The sequence below is a fragment of the Brassica napus genome, unplaced genomic scaffold, assembly GCF_020379485.1.
Source record: "Brassica napus cultivar Da-Ae unplaced genomic scaffold, Da-Ae ScsIHWf_1689;HRSCAF=2313, whole genome shotgun sequence".
NCBI lineage: Eukaryota > Viridiplantae > Streptophyta > Magnoliopsida > Brassicales > Brassicaceae > Brassica > Brassica napus.
The window spans coordinates 54949-77684 of record NW_026015106.1 but is presented as its reverse complement, the minus strand read 5'-3'; the positions used below and the strand labels follow the sequence as shown (position 1 = coordinate 77684).

At 42.2% G+C, this 22736-nt stretch overlaps 1 long non-coding RNA gene across 1 annotated transcript; it reads left to right on the top strand.

Moving 5' to 3' along the window:
* The first annotated feature begins 5447 nt into the window (after positions 1–5447).
* On the top strand, positions 5448–14949 carry LOC125598280. Its single transcript, XR_007332343.1, has 2 exons — positions 5448–8743; positions 13372–14949. It is a non-coding gene; the product is annotated as an uncharacterized LOC125598280 (long non-coding RNA).
* Positions 14950–22736: the final 7787 nt, after the last annotated feature.

Genomic DNA, 22736 nt, shown 5'->3' with positions numbered 1-22736 from the left:
TGATGAGGGAAAAAGAGTGGAGACTCCATGGTCAAGGGGCTCAGCTCCTAGGAGTAAGATCAATGAGTCCAAGCCTGGATAGTATGGACTCCATTGTCTTCAATCTTGCTGCCTTAGTGAACACATCTGCAAGCTGATCTTCACTCCTTGTATAACATGGCAGAATCACTCCTAAGATAATCATCTGCCTCACCTTATGACAATCCACCTCTATGTGCTTTGTTCTCTCGTGAAACACTGAGTTGGAGGCAATGTGGATAGCTGCTTGATTGTCACAATGCATAGTCATAGGAGTACTCTGCTCAATCTCTAGATGCTTCAAGATCCCCTTGATCCACACCAACTCGTTTGTCAGCTTCAACATGGCTCTATACTCAGCTTCAGCACTTGAACAAGAGATAACCTTCTGCTTCTTACTCTTCCAAGTAACCAAGTTCCCTCCAATGAATGTACAATACCCAGTAGTTGATCTCCTGTCCACTCTATCTCCTGCCCAATCAGCATCACAATACCCAACCACTTCTGTACTGCCATTACAGCCCATCCAAACTCCTTGTCCAGCCGTCCCACTCAGATACCTTAGTATCCTATCAACCATCTTCCAATGATGGACCTTTGGCGCCTGCATATGCTGACTCACTTGATTCACCGCAAAGCATATATCTGGCCTAGTAATGGTCAAGTAGATCAGCTTGCCAACCATCTTCCTGTATAGCTTAGGATCCTCAAACAGCTGCTTCTCTTCAACCTCCCCCTCACGCAGAACCTTATATCCCTCCTCTAGGGGTGTGTTGGCTATCTTTCCTCCAAGCACATCAGTCTCCTTCAACATATCCATAGTATACTTCCTTTGAGACATAAACAAACCCTCCTTTGATCTGCATATCTCAATGCCCAGAAAATACTTCATCTCTCCCAAATCCTTGATGTCAAACACAGATTTAAGAAACTCCTTAGTAGCTTGAATCCCTGCCTTATCACTCCCTGTGATAATCAAGTCATCCACATACACTAGAATCACAATGATCCCTGAAGGTCCTGTCAAGGTGAAGAGAGTGTGATCTAATTCAGACTTCCTAAAGCCTCTCCCATTGAGTGTTGTACTCAGCTTCCTGTACCAAGCTCTAGGTGATTGTTTCAGCCCATATATTGCCTTCTTCAATCTCAAAACATTCCCTGGCTTTACTAGATGCTCAAGACCAGGAGGAGGAAGCATGTATACCTCATCTTCTAGCTCACCTTGTAAGAAAGCATTCTTCACATCCATCTGCCACAAATCCCACTCCAAGTTTGTTGCAATGGACAACACAATCCGAACTGTATGTAGCTTAGCTACTGGTGCAAAGGTATCAATGTAATCCTCTCCATAGGTCTGTGTAAATCCTCTTGCAACCAATCTGGTCTTCTTCCTATCAATCTGTCCATTTGCTAGATACTTGATTGTGAAGATCCATCTACTAGATACAGCCCTCTTTCCCTTAGGCAGCTCACTCTCATACCATGTATCATTTTTGATCATAGCACCTGCTTCAGCTCCCACTGATTCTTTCCACTCCTTGTCTAACATAGCTTCTTCATAAGTCCTTGGTACATAACTCTCATCCAGACTAATCATAAAGGCATAATGCTCCTCTGGAAACTCAGCAAAGGAACACACGGCTTGAGAAGGATGCTCCACAGCCTGGGCATTGTAGTACACTCTCGTGTTTACCCAGTTGGAAGGATCCCTCTTTATCCTTGTGCTCCTCCTCAAAGCTTGAACCTGATCTTCAGTTTGCACACTAGCCGGCTCCACTTGCTCTTCTTCTGAACTGGCCGGTCTGACTTGTTCTTCTACACTAGACTGAACCTCATCCACTTCTCCACTAGACTGAACCTCATTGTTCTCAACTTCTTGTGATGTATCTTGATCATGAAGACCTGAATCCTCTTGGTTTTGCTCTTGCTCACCAGATTCAGTTCCATTCCCCCTCTCATGATCAAGAGGAGTTGTTCTTCCAGCTCCACCACTCTGATTGGAAGACTCTCTCCTTCCGGTTTCCTGATCCTGGGATAATCCTATCCCAAGCTTCTCTAACAACACTCTCAGTATTGTTGCCTTATCAGATGGAGCTTGAGACAAATCCTTCAGATTTTCCCACTCCTTTTCTTCATAATAACCTTTTGTTTCAACAAACTTCACTTCTCTAGATACCATCACTCTCCTTGCTTCAGGATCATAGCACTTGTACCCCTTCTGAGTGATAGAGTAACCAATGAACATAGCCTTAGTACTCTTTGCCTCCAGCTTGTTTCTCTGCTCTCCTGGAACCATGACATAGCACACACACCCAAAGACACGTAGATGATCAATGACAGGTTTGCTCTTGTTCAATACCTCAAATGGAGACAGATTCTTCAATATCTTGGTTGGAACCCGGTTGATGAGATAGCAAGCAGTCTGCACAGCATCACTCCAAAAACGTTTTGGGACATTTGCATGAAACATCATCGATCTAGCAACCTCCATCAAGTGCCTGTTCTTCCTCTCAGCTACACCATTCTGCTGTGGTGTATAAGGGCAGCTAGTCTGATGCACAATCCCATGCTTGGCTAGATGACTCTTGAAGGCATTGCTGATGTATTCACCTCCATTATCTGATCTCAGTACCTTCACAGTAGCATTGTATTGATTAGATACATATGCTTGGAAGTTCATAAATGCTTCTAGCACCCTATCTTTAGATGGAAGCAATGTAAGCCAAGTATACTTAGACTTCTCATCAATGAATGTCACAAAGTACTTCTGGCTATCTCTAGACAAACAAGGAGCAGTCCACACATCTGAATGAACTAGATCAAAGCAATGCTCATAAGTAGTTTCTGATGTTGGAAAAACAGTCCTACAATGCTTTCCTAATATGCATGCTTCACACTCCAAGTGATTAAATGACATATTAGGAATTATCAATTCAATAGCACGAGCGTGAGGATGTCCCAATCTAGCATGCCAAGTAATACTATCAATCTTTTCATAAGTACTGCTCAAACACATAGAATCAAAGGGTTTAGAGATCTTAGCCAATTGGAGCTGGTATAGATTATTCTTGCTGTCTCCTCTCCCAATGACCTTTCCAGTCTTCAAATCTTGGAACTCAACATCATCTGGCCTGAATACTACTTGACAGCCAAGATCAATTGTGGCTTTCCTCACAGATAGTAGATTTGAAGCAAACTGTGGCATGTAGAAGGCATCTGAGTCTTTATCAAATAGCTTGAGCTTTCCAACTCCTTCTATTGGAATCCTATCACCATTAGCTATCATCACACCCCCAGTAGCTTTCTTTACATCACTCATTAAGCTTCTGTCACTAATCATGTGATGACTTGCTCCAGAATCAACAATGATGGGTTTGTTGGATGTGGATGCTTTGGCAGGAGCACCTTGTCTCCGGGTCGTAGCCAAAGCATACACATACTTGACAAACTCATCCCATTCCTCCTTTGTGACAGGCTCATCCGCTCCTTTGGTCTCTAGCTTCCTCATAACCCCACTGCTCTCTACAGATTCTCCAATGTAATCTGAGTACAAGCATTCTCCTACTTGCATACTCTCCTTGATATCCTTTCTCCATAATCTGCTCATCATGACCCACATCTTAGAAAGTTTTCTCAACTTTCCCTTCTTGCAGCTTGTACCTCTCTTCCATCTATCTGGCTTCTTGTTTATCTCCCACACATCACACATGTGTTCAACTAGCTCACAAATCTCTCCCATAAGAAAGCCAAAGATCACATCTTGCTTCCTCCTTCCTTGATACCAACTCGGACTTGCTGTATGAGTTTTCACCATACTCAACTCTGATTCAACTTCTCTCAGCCTCTCCACAAGCTGATACAACTCGTTCTTCCCTTTTCTTAGACTATAGATCACGCCCTTGGCTTCATGAACCTCCAACCTTGCTGTCTGACCTTCTTCAGCAGCTACCTCCTTTAAAGGTTCCACCTTTACTTGAATCTCCTCCAACCTTGCTGTCTGATCTTTCTCAGCAGCTCTCACCTTTAAAGGTTCTTCCTTTTCATGATTACTCCAAATCCCACAGCTTTCAAAAGCTGTCTTTATCCAGCTTGACCAAGCACACTCGTTTTCTCTCTCTTTCTTCTCTTCACTTCTTGATCTTATCTCCTCCACCATGCTTAACTCGTTTGAATGCATCAGAAACTCTCCACCGACTCAATTCGATCTCAAGCACACCAAAAAACACCAAGAACACATCAAGAACACCAAGAACACCTCAAGAACACCTCAAGAAACTCTGATTTCGAAAATCATAATCAAACACACTCTCCCCTTTGCGGAACCTGGCTCTGATACCATAAACACTTTTGTGTTTGTAGTGTGTTTAATAATTAATCTGTGTGATTTGTATAATGTTTAGGAGATTAAGAGTTCTAGAGAGAATAAGAACAAGAGAGAGAGACTCAAAACTCCATTAAAATGATTTAATGTATCAGATACAAACTATATAAGAAGAGATAAGGCTGATTAAGTGAATTTCGAAATCCATAAGCATGTGGAGTCAAAGGACAGGCTGGAACTCCTTTTAAATCACTTGGCTGTGCTTTCTCACATGCTTGCACTAGTGTAAAAGCATCCTCTCCTTTCCAGCATCATACAGGCTGTCAAAGTGCTCCCTTATCCTTCCTTATCCTCCCTTATCCTCTTTGGTCGAGTTTACCCTCCTCTCTTCACTAAGTTACCTTCTCATCCCATCAGATAACTTCCCCAAGTAGTTACTGTGGTTAAAATAAAGTTACCACAGTAAAATTCTAAAGTTAACACTTCCTGATCACCAACTTAACAACTGACAGCCCAAATACTCTTCCTCTATCAATGTATCTTCTCTCTATCCTCTCATCTCAACATAAATCTCATAGGAGTTAGGATGAAGAAGTTATCCCACGTTCAAATAAGGTGATCCCAGTTTCCCTGTTTGGGAATATGACAACTTCTTGTCATTCTAATCAAACTAGGATGAATCGCGATGTAAGAACCTTCATTTGGATACATTAAGTAGTGGAGAATCACCAGAAAGTTGAATAAATCTCATAGGAGTTAGGATGAAGAAGTTATCCAACTTTCAAATAAGGTGATCCCAGTTTCCCTGTTTGGGAATATGACAACTTCTTCGACATTCTAATCAAACCAGGATGAATCGCGATGTTCAAAGCTTGATTTAGATACATAGAGTAGTGGAGAATCACCAGGAAGTTGAATAAATCTCATAGGAGTTAGGATGAAGAAGTTATTCCACTTTCAAATAAGGTGATCCCAGTTTCCCTGTTTGGGAATATGACAATTTCTTCGTCATTCTAATCAAACCAGGATGAATCGGGATGTACAAAGCTTGATTTGGATACATAAAGTAGTGGAGAATCACCCGGAATTTGAATAAATCTCATAGGAGTTAGGATGAAAAAGTTATCCCACTTTCAAATAAGGTGATCTTGTTGACTTGAAGAAAAGAAATGGAGTGGTGAAGTGTTGAGTTGAGATTGAGTCTTGAGCAAGAATAGGGCAAGACCTCCGGAGATTATCTATGAAGACTTTATGAGTGGTTGAAGGTGTCCAGAAGTGCTCATATGGCTGTGCAAAGATAGGGCCAAGTCCAGGAGGGACTTAGAAGAGTGTTTGGGAGCAAATGGGCAAGTGTGCATACTTAGGGCGACGCAGTACGGATGGTACGGACCTGTACGGATCCGTACGGACCGAGACAACCCGAGGATACACAACTTGGCCATTTGAGATGTTTTGGGAGTGTGCAAAGTCCGGGCCAAGATGTGCAAAGTTAGGGCGTGATCAGAACATGTCATGGAGGCTTTGTGCACACTTAGGGCTGAGTAAAAGGAGTCTGGTCGTGGAGCATCAAAAGGGAATCAAGGAGATCCCTTGTGAAGGCAAGCGGCCAATGAGAGCTGAGATGGAGCTGATTGGCTACTTTGGAGTATGGACAGGCTGGCTATAGCTGTAAAGTGAAAGACAGCCTTTACCATGAACCTGATCTGAATAAGGGCTTGATACATGGGAGCCTATAAGGAGCCAATGGGAGGACAGCCTTCCCTTTGACCAGTTTGAATAAACCAATCAGATATCAACTAGCTCTCCTCCAATCAAGACATTACACACAGATTGCAATCTCAACTCTCCATCCTGGCCATCCATTTATATTCAGTCATTTCTATCCATTAGATTTAGGTTTATGAGAATGCAAAGTTGTAAACCTTATAAAAGGAGATGTGTGGGCGATTTTGTAAAGGCTTAAGGGAGTTTGGGGGATTTCCCCTCTCCACTTCATAATGAAATGTGTTCTTGAATCAGATTCCCTTTAATCTCTCCCTTTCTTATACTCTTAATCTCTCAAAGTCTCTAGTTTCTGATTTAAGTAAACACATAAACACTCTTATAAACTCTCTCTCTAAAATCACCTAAAACAAACTCTAATCTTCTCAGCTTGCTCCATTGGAGCTTATACACATACACAACCTGAGATCTCTGAAAATCTCACATGGTATCAGAGCCAGGTTCATCTGAATCTGGTTGAAGCTTCCGCAAACCTCAGAGCTCACTCCCATGTCCATTACAACCAAGAAGAAGCTGTCTGTTCAATCCGGCTGTTCAACACCTCAAGAGGCAGGCGTGTTCATCCTGGAGTCCAGAAGCTGTCTGGTGCTGTTCCTCATCATCCCATGTCGCCCTTGAAGAAAGAAGATCCAAGGAAACAAAGGCAATGGAGTGGATTAGCTACCCTCTCTAGCAAAGCCAGTTCCTGGTTCTTGCTATTCAAAGTCCAAGAAGAAGTTTCTCAAGAAGAAAGCTTGCTGCTTGTACTGGTGTGGCGTGTACAACATGGAGAAAGGTGGGAGCTAAGACATGGTAGTTCAAAAGGAAAGGTCCATGGAAGATGGAGGCGTTGGAGTGCACACTAACAACTCAGAATCTGTCCAATGGAATCAAGGATCTATACAAAGGTCCTTGGCTGTAAGAAAGTTCTTTCCTTTTGTATAAAGCTTGAGTATATTGACATGTTGTGTTGTGGTGTTGTGATTGAACAACCTGAGGATGTGTTAAGATTGCTAAATAAACAATTGTTTAGAATCTGTCCCAGGATACTTATTGAGTTGTGTTTGGTGACTGAGAAGTTGTTGCTTGCATACTGGTTCATAATGATTGTCTTTTAGGATGATAGTAGTAATGTCTAAACCTGATTGCTTTCATGAAATGAAACCAAGTTTAAATGTGAAGCATTGAGTGTTGTTGCTGCCTTGTATTGATGCATTGGATTCATGTCTAAGTTGCAGATTAAGGAGCATTAAAATTGCCTAAGTAGCTTGTCTTGAATCTTGAAGGGATCTTGCTTGTGCTTAGAGAGTTTGCTTGCAAAGATTAGAACTTGAAAATGTCTAGTTTAATCTGTTGCATTGCTTAAAGACATTGGTGTTCAAACTTGATGATGCATCAAGGGTTGACCCAATGCACTTGTGTCTTATCTTTGCTGGAGTTTGAGTGATGTTTCAGGTACATGAGGAGTGTTCTTTGTCCATCACTAATCCTAGTTGAAGAGGAAGACTTTGCCCATTGTTAAAGCAATGGAGAGTGGCTTGTGTGTATGGCCGGTTGAGATAGCGCAGCTTGTGATGGTGATGCGCTCCTGGTTCATGGAGACACACAAGTAAAGGCCATCACCAAAGTCTTGGGGAGACTGATGACCTGAAGGCATTGGAGCTGAAGGCAAAGGCAGATCGGTTGGCTTAAGCGCAGCTGTAGGCAGTGATGTGCTCCCGGTTTGAAGTCTCATTGAGGCTCACTTCAAGCTTGCACCTATACAAAGTCAAGCTTGAGGTGGGGATTCAAGTGAGCTACCAGAAGATCCTCAAAGCTCAATGTCCTGATTCCTCAAGGCCAATGCAAGCTGATCATGTGTAGATGCAGCCGAAGTAGAGTGAAGAAGAAAGCAACTCAATGAGCTTCTAATAAGAAGTACTTGGAGAGTAAGCTGAGGTATCTCCTCAGTGCAATGGTGGTTAAGTGGGGAAGTAAGCATCAAGTCTGAAGAAGATGGAGGTGTTCCCACAAGGTTGTTCATGAAGCTTAGTATGCGCTCACCTTCAAGCTTGGACCTTCCCTATACTCGGTCTCAAGCTTGAGGGGGAGTATTAGTAAGCTTGTGTGATGAAAGGAGAAGCTGTTAAGCTTAGCAAGTGAGGACTCAAGTGGCGAAATGAAGAGACCACTCCTCACCATCTTAAACAAGGGAGTAAACCTGAACTTATCTCTTTAAGTATATACATGATAGGTTTATCTCTTGAGGACTGATACACTTGTGGAATGTTGTATCAGGTACTTGGATACTCAATGAGCAGGAGCTAGGCGTGTCTTACCTGATGGAGATGGCAAGAAGCCACGAGAGAAGGGAAGACTCAGGCCGGTCCAAAGAAGAGTTCCAAGAAGTGTTAGTGGTGTGCAATGAAGTGATGATCAACAATGCATCACGAGAAGAGGCCATGATCCAGAGTCTTTGTGTCCCTTACATTGCTGGTAAGGCACAAAGACTCACTGGCCAATCCCTAGGCCTTGGAGGCTTTACTCTTTTTCCCTCATCAAGGTTTTGTCCCAAAGGGTTTTCCTTGGTGAGGTTTTTAATGAGGAAGTTCTTCAAGGTTCCAAGCTTGACTTAGGATCAACTAAAGTCAAGCTTGAGGGGGAGTGTTGACTTGAAGAAAAGAAATGGAGTGGTGAAGTGTTGAGTTGAGATTGAGTCTTGAGCAAGAATAGGGCAAGACCTCCGGAGATTATCTATGAAGACTTTAGGAGTGGTTGAAGGTGTCCAGAAGTGCTCATATGGCTGTGCAAAGATAGGGCCAAGTCCAGGAGGGACTTAGAAGAGTGTTTGGGAGCAAATGGGCAAGTGTGCATACTTAGGGCGAGGCAGTACGGATGGTACGGACCTGTACGGATCCGTACGGACCGAGACAACCCGAGGATACACAACTTGGCCATTTGAGATGTTTTGGGAGTGTGCAAAGTCCGGGCCAAGATGTGCAAAGTTAGGGCGTGATCAGAACATGTCATGGAGGTTTTGTGCACACTTAGGGCTGAGTAAAAGGAGTCTGGTCGTGGAGCATCAAAAGGGAATCAAGGAGATCCCTTGTGAAGGCAAGCGGCCAATGAGAGCTGAGATGGAGCTGATTGGCTACTTTGGAGTATGGACAGGCTGGCTATAGCTGTAAAGTGAAAGACAGCCTTTACCATGAACCTGATCTGAATAAGGGCTGGATACATGGGAGCCTATAAGGAGCCAATGGGAGAACAGCCTTCCCTTTGACCAGTTTGAATAAACCAATCAGATATCAACTAGCTCTCCTCCAATCAAGACATTTCACACAGATTGCAATCTCAACTCTCCATCCTGGCCATCCATTTATATTCAGTCATTTCTATCCATTAGATTTAGGTTTATGAGAATGCAAAGTTGTAAACCTTATAAAAGGAGATGTGTGGGCGATTTTGTAAAGGCTTAAGGGAGTTTGGGGGATTTCCCCTCTCCACTTCATAATGAAATGTGTTCTTGAATCAGATTCCCTTTAATCTCTCCCTTTCTTATACTCTTAATCTCTCAAAGTCTCTAGTTTCTGATTTAAGTAAACACATAAACACTCTTATAAACTCTCTCTCTAAAATCACCTAAAACAAACTCTAATCTTCTCAGCTTGCTCCATTGGAGCTTATACACATACACAACCTGAGATCTCTGAAAATCTCACAGATCTCAGTTTCCCTGTTTGGGAATATGAATACTTCTTCGTCATCCTATTCAAAACAGAATGAATCGCGATGTTAGAACCTTCATTTGGATACATAAAGTAGTGTAGAATCACCACGAAGTTGAATAAATCTCATAGGAGTTAGGATGAAGAAGTTATCCCACTTTCAAATAAGGTGATCCCAGTTTCCATGTTTGGGAATATGACAATTTCTTCGACATTCTAATCAAACCAGGATGAATCGCGATGTACAAAGCTTGATTTAGATACATAGAGTAGTGGAGAATCACCAGGAAGTTGAATAAATCTAATAGGAGTTAGGATGAAGAAGTTATCTCACTTTCAAATAAGGTGATCCCATTTTCCCTGTTTGGGAATATGACAACTTCTTCATCATTCTAATCAAACCAGGATGAATCGCGATGTACAAAGCTTGATTTGGATACATAAAGTAGTGGAGAATCACCAGGAAGTTGAATAAATCTCATAGGAGTTAGGATGAAGAAGTTATCCCACTTTCAAATAAGGTGATCCCAGTTTCCCAGTTTGGGAATATGACAACTTCTTCGTCATTCTAACCAAACCAGGATGGATCTTGATATAAGAACCTTCATTTGGATACATAAAGCTGTGTAGATTCACCAAGAAGTTGAATAAATCTCATAGGAGTTAGGATGAAGAAGTTATCCCACTTTCAAATAAGGTGATCCCAGTTTCCTTGTTTGGGAATATTACAACTTATTCGTCATTTTAATCAAACCAGGATGAATCGCGATGTAAGAACCTTCATTTGGATATATAAAGTAGTGTAGAATCACCAGGAAGTCGAATAAATCTCATAAGAGTTAGGATGAAGTAGTTATCCCACTTTCAAATAAGGTGATCCCAGTTTCCCTGTTTGGGAATATGACAGCTTCTTCGACATTCTAATCAAACCAGGATGAATCGCGATGTACAAAGCTTGATTTAGATACATAGAGTAGTGGAGAATCACCAGGAAGTTGAATAAATCTCATAGGAGTTAGGATGAAGTAGTTATCCCACTTTCAAATAAGGTGATCCCAGTTTCCCTGTTTGGGAATATGACAACTTCTTCGACATTCTAATCAAACCAGGATGAATCGCGATGTACAAAGCTTGATTTAGATACATAGAGTAGTGGAGAATCACCAGGGAGTTGAATAAATCTCATAGGAGTTAGGATGATGAAGTTATCCCACGTTCAAATAAGGTGATCCCAGTTTACCTGTTTGGGAATATGACAACTTCTTGTCATTCTAATCAAACTAGGATGAATCGCGATGTAAGAACCTTCATTTGGATACATAAAGTAGTGGAGAATCACTAGGAAGTTGAATAAATCTCATAGGAGTTAGGATGAAGAAGTTATCCCACTTTCAAATAAGGGGATCCCAGTTTACCTGTTTGGGAATATGACAACTTCTTGTCATTCTAATCAAACTAGGATGAATCGCGATGTAAGAACCTTCATTTGGATACATAAAGTAGTGGAGAATCACTAGGAAGTTGAATAAATCTCATAGGAGTTAGGATGAAGAAGTTATCCCACTTTCAAATAAGGGGATCCCAGTTTTCCTGTTTGGGAATATGACAACTTCTTCGACATTCTAATCAAACCAGGATGAATCGCGATGTACAAAGCTTGATTTAGATACAAAGAGTAGTCAAGAATCACTAGGAATTTGAATAAATCTCATAGGAGTTAGGATGAAGAAGTTATCCCACTTTCAAATAAGGTGATCCTAGTTTCCCTGTTTGGGAATATGAATACTTCTTCGTCATCCTATTCAAACCAGAATTATTAGTTTTAGTAATGTTTAGAGTAATCTGAGTGTTTAGGAAAGACTAGAATCGATTTAGAGAAGATTAGAGTATGAAATGAAATTATGAGTCTAATAAGGAACCATTGAGATTAAAGACTAAGAGAAAGACTCAAAAACTTGCTTGATTAATTAATGAGAGAGTGTTTACATATTTATAGGGAGAGAGCTTAGGGTTTTCATAAACAAGAGGATAAGATAAGCATGTGGAGTCAATGACCATTTCAAAATCATCCAATGATGTGAGCCGCGCGTGTGAGCCTTCCTTAGCTGGCTCATGCCCTTTTGCTTTTGCTTTTCCAGCTGTGCCAGCCTGTCCAAGACTCCCTTATCCTTTCCAACGGTCTGATCCATCCCACAAAAGGCTAAGGTAACTTCTCCTCTTTACTTAAGTAACTCGGATAACTTATGGTAAGGTTTGGTTGAGCTTTGGTTGATCCCATCTTGTACGGACTGTCCGGCCATGTACGGCCATGTACGGCCTTGTACGGACTGGCTGATCCCAAAGCTCCCAAACCTTCCTATCCTTCCTCCTCTTCATTCTACTCAACCCTCATCTCCATTCTTCACTTAACACTCCTCATCTTAACACTTCCCCTCAAGCTTAGCTTTGTGAAAGTCTAAGCTTGGACAGCCATGAGATCTTCCTCATTAAAAAAACCTCACTAAGGAAAACCCATTGGGACAAAACCTTAATGAGGGAAAAAGAGTAAAGATCTCATGACTAAGGGGATCAGCTGCTTCTCTTCCGAAGATCAATGAGGCCCAATCTAATATGAATGGACTCCATTGTCTTTTGCCTTGCAGCCTTGGTAAATACATCAGCCAACTGATCTTCACTCCTAGTATAACATGGCAAGATGACTCCTAGGACAATCATCTGCCTCACCTTGTGGCAATCAACCTCAATGTGCTTTGTTCTCTCATGGAACACCGAGTTGGAGGCTATGTGAATGGCGGCCTGGTTGTCACAATGCATTGTCATTGGAGTGTCTTGTGCTATCTCCAAATGCTTCAAGATGCCCTTGATCCAAACTAGCTCGTTTGTAAGCTTCAGCATAGCTCTATACTCAGCTTCTGCACTAGAGCATGACACCACCTTCTGTTTCTTACTCTTCCAAGTCACCAAGTTGCCTCCAATGAATGTGCAATAGCCGGTTGTTGATCTTCTGTCAGCTCTATCACCTGCCCAATCAGCATCACAATAGCCCACCACTTCTGTGCTTCCATTGCACCCCATCCATACACCTTGATCCGGCGAGCCATTTAGATACATCAGCAGCCTCTCCACCATACGCCAGTGATGTTCCTTGGGAAGCTGCATGTGTTGACTCACCTGATTCACAGCCAAGCATATATCAGGTCTTGTGATGGTTAGATAAATCAATTTGCCAACAAGTTTTCTATAGAGTTTAGGATCATGAAATGGCTTGCTGTCTTCAATCTCCCCCTCTCTGGTACTTTGTAGCCATCTTCCATTGGCATCCTTGCTGTCTTGCCTCCATAAGCACCTGCACCTTTCAAAAGATCAAGTGTATACTTCCTTTGGGACATGAACAAACCTTCCTTGGATCTACAAATCTCAATTCCAAGAAAGTATTTCATTTCTCCCAAGTCTTTTATTTCAAACATAGACTTTAGAAACTCCTTGGTTGCTTTGATACCTTCCTTATCACTTCCTGTGATAATGATATCATCCACATACACAAGGAGAGCAACCATACCTGAGGTGTTAACTTGAAGAGAAGAAATGGAGAAACTAAAGGTGTTGAGTTGAGTTGGGGCTTGTGCAAAAGATAGGGCAAGGTGTCCAAAAGTGTCATGATGGATGTGCAATGTTAGGGCCAAGTCTAGGAGAGACTTAGAAGTGTATTTGGGAGCAAATGGACGAGTGTGCAAAGATAGGGAGAGGCAGTACGGACATGTACGGACAGTACGGATCTGTACAGACCAGGGCGACCCAGATTTGCATAACTCGGCCATTTGAGAAGTTTTGGAGTTGGTGCAAAAATAGGGCGAACCTGACGTCCCGGGAAAGCTTGTGCAATGTCTGGGCAAGGTTTGAGAGTTATAAAAGTGGTCCCAGTCTTGTGGATAAGGTTCTGATCAGATGGCATCAAAGGAGAATCAAGAAGATGCCATTGGAGTGTGATTGGCTAGTTTGGTCATGGGACAGGCTGGCCTTGGCTGTAAAGACAAGGGGAGCCACGACCATGAACCTGGACTGATCTGTGGACAGATTAGGAGGAGCCTAAGGAGAGCCAATCACAGCCCAGCCTTCCCCATTTTGAATTAAACCAATCAGGCTCCATCTCCTCTTAACCAATCAGCATCAACTACTCAGATTGCAACAAGACCAGCTCATCTACACCATCCATTCCTCTTAAGTTATTATCAGCCATTAGATATAGGTTTCTGATTGTGTAAACCTGTGTAAGCTTATAAATAAGCATGATGGACGAAATTGTATCTCTCTAAGAGAGAGAGGGGGATTTCCCCTCCTCCTTCATCAATGAAAGGGTTTTGAAAACCAGAAACACAAATCTATTCTCTAGTCTTAATCTCTCAGTCTCTCAGTCTCTTAATCTCTGTTTCTAAGTCTCTTATACACTCAAAAACACTCTTATCAATCTCTGTTCTTAAATCACCATTAAAAGCTCTCATCTTGCTCAATTGGAGCTTATACACATTCACACACACAACCAGAGTAGTACTCTATAAAAACTCACATGGTATCAGAGCCAGGTTCATCAGAACCTGGTTGAAGCTTCCGCACATCTCACACTCATACCTCAGCTCAAATCCAAGCCATGAAGACAGCTCCATCCAGTTCAGTTTCTCCATGAAGAAGAAGACTGAAGCTTGGCGCTTGTTCCTGGTTCCTCAACCTTTCTCATACCTGTCCTGATGAAGAGCCACGTTGGAAGCAAAGGTAGATGGAGAGGCCTAGCTAACCTGACTCCAAAACACCTTGTCCAAGTGTTTGTTGCATCTGGTTACAAGAAAGAAGATGTCTAGAAGATGGTGACTGTATGTATGGAGAAAGGAGGGGTCTTTGAGCTGGAGAAACAAGAAGATGGTCATGAGTAGAAGGAAGAGAGGTTGGGTGACGACCTGTAACTCTCAGATCCAACAAGCCATGACCTTAATGCCATTGGAGGTTCAAGGAACCAAACAGGTTCCTTGACTGTAAGCTATTACTATCCCTTCTTGATAATGAGCTTGTGTTATTGACTGGTTGTGATGTTGTGATGTGATTGAAAACCTGAGGATTGTTTAAAGATTGCTAAATGAAAATGATTTAGAATCTGTCCCAGGATGCTTAAAGAGACTTGTTTGGTGATTGAGATTGAATTAATATGCTTAGCTCCAGTTCATAGTGATGCTTGTTGTGATTAATTGAATCTGCTTGCATACATGTAATGAATCTGATTGAAAGCTGTTGCATATAGTCTTGTGGCTGTCTTACATTGAAGCATTAGATTTAAGTCTAAATTGCTGAGTAAAGAAGCTTTAAAAATTGCCTAAGTAGCTTGTATTGAATCTATTAGGATCATGCTAGTGCTTAGAGAGTTTGCTTGCAAAGATTAGAACTTGAAAATGTCTAGTTTAATCTGTTGCATTGCTTAAAGACATTGGTGTTCAAACTTGATGATGCATCAAGGGTTGACCCAATGCACTTGTGTCTTATCTTTGCTGGAGTTTGAGTGATGTTTCAGGTTCACAAGAGGTGTTCTTGGTTCACCATCCATCCGAGTTGAAAGAGGAAGACTTTGCCCATTGTGTGGAGCAATGGAGAGTTGAGAAAGAAGTGGTGATGCGCCACTGGTGTGAAGTCTCACTGAAGCTCACTTGCAAGCTTGGACCTATACTCAATCCAAGCTTGAGGAGGGGAGTTTAGTGAGCTATCAGTCGGACCAAGAAGGTTCAGAAGGTCCATTGCAAGCAACTGAAGATGAAGGAGCCATCCGGGTCTAGGCAGTGGCGTGTCTAGGCAAGAGAGTGTTCAGAGCACTCTTGGCTGTGAGAAGATGAAGACTTTATCAGTGCGGCTTCTAGAGTGAGGTGGCTGAAGAGGTAGCTGAAGCTTCCACAAGCACTCCATGAAGATGGCGAGTTCAGAAGGTGTTGCAATGGAGTAATGGTGCAGATCATGAAGCTATCCATCCAAGCTTGTTCCTGTGAGATTCTCAAGCTTGAGGGGGAGTGTTGAAGCTTACATGATCTGAGAGTACTTGGTGGTTATTCAAGAAGAGGAGCAGATCAGTTATGAAGCATAATGAAGGATGAAGAAGCAATCACCAATGCGGCCTCTAGAGTGAGGTGATTGGTACTACAGTCTGAAGCATCCTGTCATGAAGGTTTCAGTAACATGGTGGTGACTCATGAAGAAGAAGCAGCCAAGACTCAGCTTGTATCTATCAAAGAAGATCTGGTAGTCCGAGCACTTGATCACAACAAGAAGGTTGTGAGAAAGGGGGAGAGACCAAGATCTGTTTAAAGAAGAGTACAAGAAGTGTTGATGATGAGCAAGAGGAGTGGGTTCTATCTTGCATCACATGAGGGCCATGATCCAGAGTCTTTGTGTCCCTTACATTGTTGGTAAGGCACAAAACTCACTGGCCAATCCCTAGGCCTTGGAGACTTTACTCTTTTTCCCTCATCAAGGTTTTGTCCCAAAGGGTTTTTCTTGGTGAGGTTTTTAATGAGGAAGTTCTTCAAGGTTCCAAGCTTGACTTAGGATCAACTAAAGTCAAGCTTGAGGGGGAGTGTTAACTTGAAGAGAAGAAATGGAGAAACTAAAGGTGTTGAGTTGAGTTGGGGCTTGTGCAAAAGATAGGGCAAGGTGTCCAGAAGTGTCATGATGGATGTGCAATGTTAGGGCCAAGTCTAGGAGAGACTTAGAAGTGTATTTGGGAGCAAATGGACGAGTGTGCAAAGATAGGGAGAGGCAGTACGGACATGTACGGACAGTACGGATCTGTACAGACCAGGGCGACCCAGATTTGCATAACTCGGCCATTTGAGAAGTTTTGGAGTTGGTGCAAAAATAGGGCGAACCTGACGTCCCAGGAAAGCTTGTGCAATGTCTGGGCAAGGTTTGAGAGTTATAAAAGTGGTCCCAGTCTTGTGGATAAGGTTCTGATCAGATGGCATCAAAGGAGAATCAAGAAGATGCCATTGGAGTGTGATTGGCTAGTTTGGTCATGGGACAGGCTGGCCTTGGCTGTAAAGACAAGGGGAGCCACGACCATGAACCTGGACTGATCTGTGGACAGATTAGGAGGAGCCTAAGGAGAGCCAATCACAGCCCAGCCTTCCCCATTTTGAATTAAACCAATCAGGCTCCATCTCCTCTTAACCAATCAGCATCAACTACTCAGATTGCAACAAGACCAGCTCATCTACACCATCCATTCCTCTTAAGTTATTATCAGCCATTAGATATAGGTTTCTGATTGTGTAAACCTGTGTAAGCTTATAAATAAGCATGATGGACGAAATTGTATCTCTCTAAGAGAGAGAGGGGGATTTCCCCTCCTCCTTCATCAATGAAAGGGTTTTGAAAACCAGAAACACAAATCTATTCTCTAGTCTTAATCTCTCAGTCTCTCAGTCTCTTAATCTCTGTTTCTAAGTCTCTTATACACTCAAAAACACTCTTATCAATCTCTGTTCTTAAATCACCATTAAAAGCTCTCATCTTGCTCAATTGGAGCTTATACACATTCACACACACAACCAGAGTAGTACTCTATAAAAACTCACATGGTATCAGAGCCAGGTTCATCAGAACCTGGTTGAAGCTTCCGCACATCTCACACTCATACCTCAGCTCAAATCCAAGCCATGAAGACAGCTCCATCCAGTTCAGTTTCTCCATGAAGAAGAAGACTGAAGCTTGGCGCTTGTTCCTGGTTCCTCAACCTTTCTCATACCTGTCCTGATGAAGAGCCACGTTGGAAGCAAAGGTAGATGGAGAGGCCTAGCTAACCTGACTCCAAAACACCTTGTCCAAGTGTTTGTTGCATCTGGTTACAAGAAAGAAGATGTCTAAAGATGGTGACTGTATGTATGGAGAAAGGAGGGGTCTTTGAGCTGGAGAAACAAAAAGATGGTCATGAGTAGAAGGAAGAGAGGTTGGGTGACGACCTGTAACTCTCAGATCCAACAAGCCATGACCTTAATGCCATTGGAGGTTCAAGGAACCAAACAGGTTCCTTGACTGTAAGCTATTACTATCCCTTCTTGATAATGAGCTTGTGTTATTGACTGGTTGTGATGTTGTGATGTGATTGAAAACCTGAGGATTGTTTAAAGATTGCTAAATGAAAATGATTTAGAATCTGTCCCAGGATGCTTAAAGAGACTTGTTTGGTGATTGAGATTGAATTAATATGCTTAGCTCCAGTTCATAGTGATGCTTGTTGTGATTAATTGAATCTGCTTGCATACATGTAATGAATCTGATTGAAAGCTGTTGCATATAGTCTTGTGGCTGTCTTACATTGAAGCATTAGATTTAAGTCTAAATTGCTGAGTAAAGAAGCTTTAAAAATTGCCTAAGTAGCTTGTATTGAATCTGTTAGGATCATGCTAGTGCTTAGAGAGTTTGCTTGCAAAGATTAGAACTTGAAAATGTCTAGTTTAATCTGTTGCATTGCTTAAAGACATTGGTGTTCAAACTTGATGATGCATCAAGGGTTGACCCAATGCACTTGTGTCTTATCTTTGCTGGAGTTTGAGTGATGTTTCAGGTTCACAAGAGGTGTTCTTGGTTCACCATCCATCCGAGTTGAAAGAGGAAGACTTTGCCCATTGTGTGGAGCAATGGAGAGTTGAGAAAGAAGTGGTGATGCGCCACTGGTGTGAAGTCTCACTGAAGCTCACTTGCAAGCTTGGACCTATACTCAATCCAAGCTTGAGGAGGGGAGTTTAGTGAGCTATCAGTCGGACCAAGAAGGTTCAGAAGGTCCATTGCAAGCAACTGAAGATGAAGGAGCCATCCGGGTCTAGGCAGTGGGGTGTCTAGGCAAGAGAGTGTTCAGAGCACTCTTGGCTGTGAGAAGATGAAGACTTTATCAGTGCGGCTTCTAGAGTGAGGTGGCTGAAGAGGTAGCTGAAGCTTCCACAAGCACTCCATGAAGATGGCGAGTTCAGAAGGTGTTGCAATGGAGTAATGGTGCAGATCATGAAGCTATCCATCCAAGCTTGTTCCTGTGAGATTCTCAAGCTTGAGGGGGAGTGTTGAAGCTTACATGATCTGAGAGTACTTGGTGGTTATTCAAGAAGAGGAGCAGATCAGTTATGAAGCATAATGAAGGATGAAGAAGCAATCACCAATGCGGCCTCTAGAGTGAGGTGATTGGTACTACAGTCTGAAGCATCCTGTCATGAAGGTTTCAGTAACATGGTGGTGACTCATGAAGAAGAAGCAGCCAAGACTCAGCTTGTATCTATCAAAGAAGATCTGGTAGTCCGAGCACTTGATCACAACAAGAAGGTTGTGAGAAAGGGGGAGAGACCAAGATCTGTTTAAAGAAGAGTACAAGAAGTGTTGATGATGAGCAAGAGGAGTGGGTTCTATCTTGCATCACATGAGGGCCATGATCCAGAGTCTTTGTGTCCCTTACATTGTTGGTAAGGCACAAAAACTCACTGGCCAATCCCTAGGCCTTGGAGACTTTACTCTTTTTCCCTCATCAAGGTTTTGTCCCAAAGGGTTTTCCTTGGTGAGGTTTTTAATGAGGAAGTTCTTCAAGGTTCCAAGCTTGACTTAGGATCAACTAAAGTCAAGCTTGAGGGGGAGTGTTAACTTGAAGAGAAGAAATGGAGAAACTAAAGGTGTTGAGTTGAGTTGGGGCTTGTGCAAAAGATAGGGCAAGGTGTCCAGAAGTGTCATGATGGATGTGCAATGTTAGGGCCAAGTCTAGGAGAGACTTAGAAGTGTATTTGGGAGCAAATGGACGAGTGTGCAAAGATAGGGAGAGGCAGTACGGACATGTACGGACAGTACGGATCTGTACAGACCAGGGCGACCCAGATTTGCATAACTCGGCCATTTGAGAAGTTTTGGAGTTGGTGCAAAAATAGGGCGAACCTGACGTCCCGGGAAAGCTTGTGCAATGTCTGGGCAAGGTTTGAGAGTTATAAAAGTGGTCCCAGTCTTGTGGATAAGGTTCTGATCAGATGGCATCAAAGGAGAATCAAGAAGATGCCATTGGAGTGTGATTGGCTAGTTTGGTCATGGGACAGGCTGGCCTTGGCTGTAAAGACAAGGGGAGCCACGACCATGAACCTGGACTGATCTGTGGACAGATTAGGAGGAGCCTAAGGAGAGCCAATCACAGCCCAGCCTTCCCCATTTTGAATTAAACCAATCAGGCTCCATCTCCTCTTAACCAATCAGCATCAACTACTCAGATTGCAACAAGACCAGCTCATCTACACCATCCATTACTCTTAAGTTATTATCAGCCATTAGATATAGGTTTCTGATTGTGTAAACCTGTGTAAGCTTATAAATAAGCATGATGGACGAAATTGTATCTCTCTAAGAGAGAGAGGGGGATTTCCCCTCCTCCTTCATCAATGAAAGGGTTTTGAAAACCAGAAACACAAATCTATTCTCTAGTCTTAATCTCTCAGTCTCTCAGTCTCTTAATCTCTGTTTCTAAGTCTCTTATACACTCAAAAACACTCTTATCAATCTCTGTTCTTAAATCACCATTAAAAGCTCTCATCTTGCTCAATTGGAGCTTATACACATTCACACACACAACCAGAGTAGTACTCTATAAAAACTCACATGAGGGAGTAATGAGGGTAAAGAGAGTATGGTCCAATTCAGACTTCTTAAAACCTCGGCTGTTCAGAGTTGTGCTCAACTTGTTGTACCATGCTCTTGGTGATTGCTTCAACCCATAGATAGCCTTTTTTAGCCTCAGTACATTCCCTCTCTTCACTAGATGTTCAAGACCTGGTGGAGGATACATGTAGACTTCATCCTCAAGTTCTCCTTGTAAGAATGCATTCTTCACATCCATTTGCCACAATCCCCATCCAAGGTTAACCGCCAAGCTTAGTACAATTCTAATGGTATGTAACTTGGCTACTGGTGCAAATGTCTCAATGTAATCCTCTCCATATGTTTGAGTGAACCCTCTTGCTACTAATCTAGTCTTCTTCCTCTCAATCTGTCCATCAGCTTTGTATTTGATTGTGAAGATCCATTTACTAGATACTGCCTTCTTCCCTTTTGGTAGTTCACTTTCAAACCATGTATCATTCTTTATCATAGCTCCTGCCTCAGCTCCTACTGATTCCTTCCATTCCTTATCCTCCATTGCCTCTTCATAGCTTCTTGGAATGTGATTCTCATCTAAGTTTACCATGAATGCACAATGTGCTTCTGGATATTGAGAGAAAGAACACACGGCCTGAGTAGGATGCTTCACAGTTTGAGCATTGTAGTACACTCTCGTGTTTACCCAACTGGAAGGATCCTTTCTCAGCCTTGTACTTCTCCTCAACACTGGCCCTTCTTGTGCCGGTAACTCCATGTCTTGTACATCTTCTTGTGTACTTTCTTCTCTTGGCTGACTTGCTTCAGCTCCTTCATCCCTTAGCTGACTTGCTTCAGCTCCTTCTTGTTGATCATTTGACTCCACAGCTTGATCATGAGAACCAGAACTCTCTTCATGACTTTGAGTTTGAGTTTCTGTTCCATTCCCCCCCTCATGTTCAAGATTGGACGTCTGATGATTCGGTATTGGTGTAGTGCCTCTTACTTCTTGCTGTTCTTGATCCATATTGATTCCAAGTCCTTCTAGTATTATCCTCAAGGTTGCAGCTCTATCTGAAGTGAGATCTTTCAAATCTTCTTGAATCTGCTCCTCATAATATCCTTTTTCTTCCACAAACTTCACTTCTCTAGATACTAACACTCTCCTTGTGTTAGGATCATAGCACTTGTATCCTTTCTGACTTGATGAGTATCCAACAAACATTGCCTTGGAGCTCCTAGCTTCAAGCTTGTTTCTTAATTCTCCCGGTACCATCACAAAACACAAACACCCAAAGATCTTCATATGTTCCAATGAGGGCTTGTATCGGTTCAATACCTCAAATGGTGATAACCCTTGCAGAATCAGAGTTGGTGTTCTGTTGATGAGATAACAAGCTGTAGTGACTGCATCACTCCAGAACTTCTTGGGTACATTGGTTTGAAACATCATGGACCTGGCCACTTCCATCAGATGCCTATTCTTTCTCTCAGCCACACCATTCTGTTGTGGAGTATAGGGACAGCTTGTCTGATGTAGGATTCCATGCTGAGATAGGTGGAGCTTGAATGCTTGTCCCGTGTACTCTCCTCCATTATCTGACCTGAAAATATTTATCTTGGCATTATAATGGTTAGTCACATATGATTGAAAGTTCTTAAATGCATCAAGTACCCTATCTTTGGTTGGAATTAAGGTTAACCAGGTGTATTTGGATTTTTCATCAATGAAGGTTACATAATACTTTTGATTGTCTCTAGATAAGCAAGGAGCAGTCCAAACATCAGAATGAATCAAATCAAAACACTTCTCATAAACCGTAGTAGATTTAGTAAAGACAGTCTTACAATGCTTGCCTAAAATACAAGCTTCACAATCATTATTCTCAAAGGAAACACCTGGCAACATCAGTTTTAAAGCCTTATTATGAGGGTGTCCTAATCTAGCATGCCACAATGCATTTTTACTTAAACTAGAACCAGAAACAGAAGTAAACGAGCAGCTATAACTAGAAACAGGAGCAAGATCTTCAAGTAAATACAATTCTCCTTTAGTCACTCCCTTTCCAATCATCTTGCTGCTTTTAATATCCTGAAACTTCACATCATTAGGACTGAATATGACATTACATTGCAAATCAGTAGCACATTTCTTAACAGATAACAAGTTTGAAGTAAATTCAGGCATATAAAAGGCTTTGGTTTCCTTATCAAACAGTTTAAGACTTCCTATTCCTCTAATAGGTATCCTATCTCCATTAGCTATCATCACATTTCCATTCATTGGTACAATGTTTTTAATCAAACTA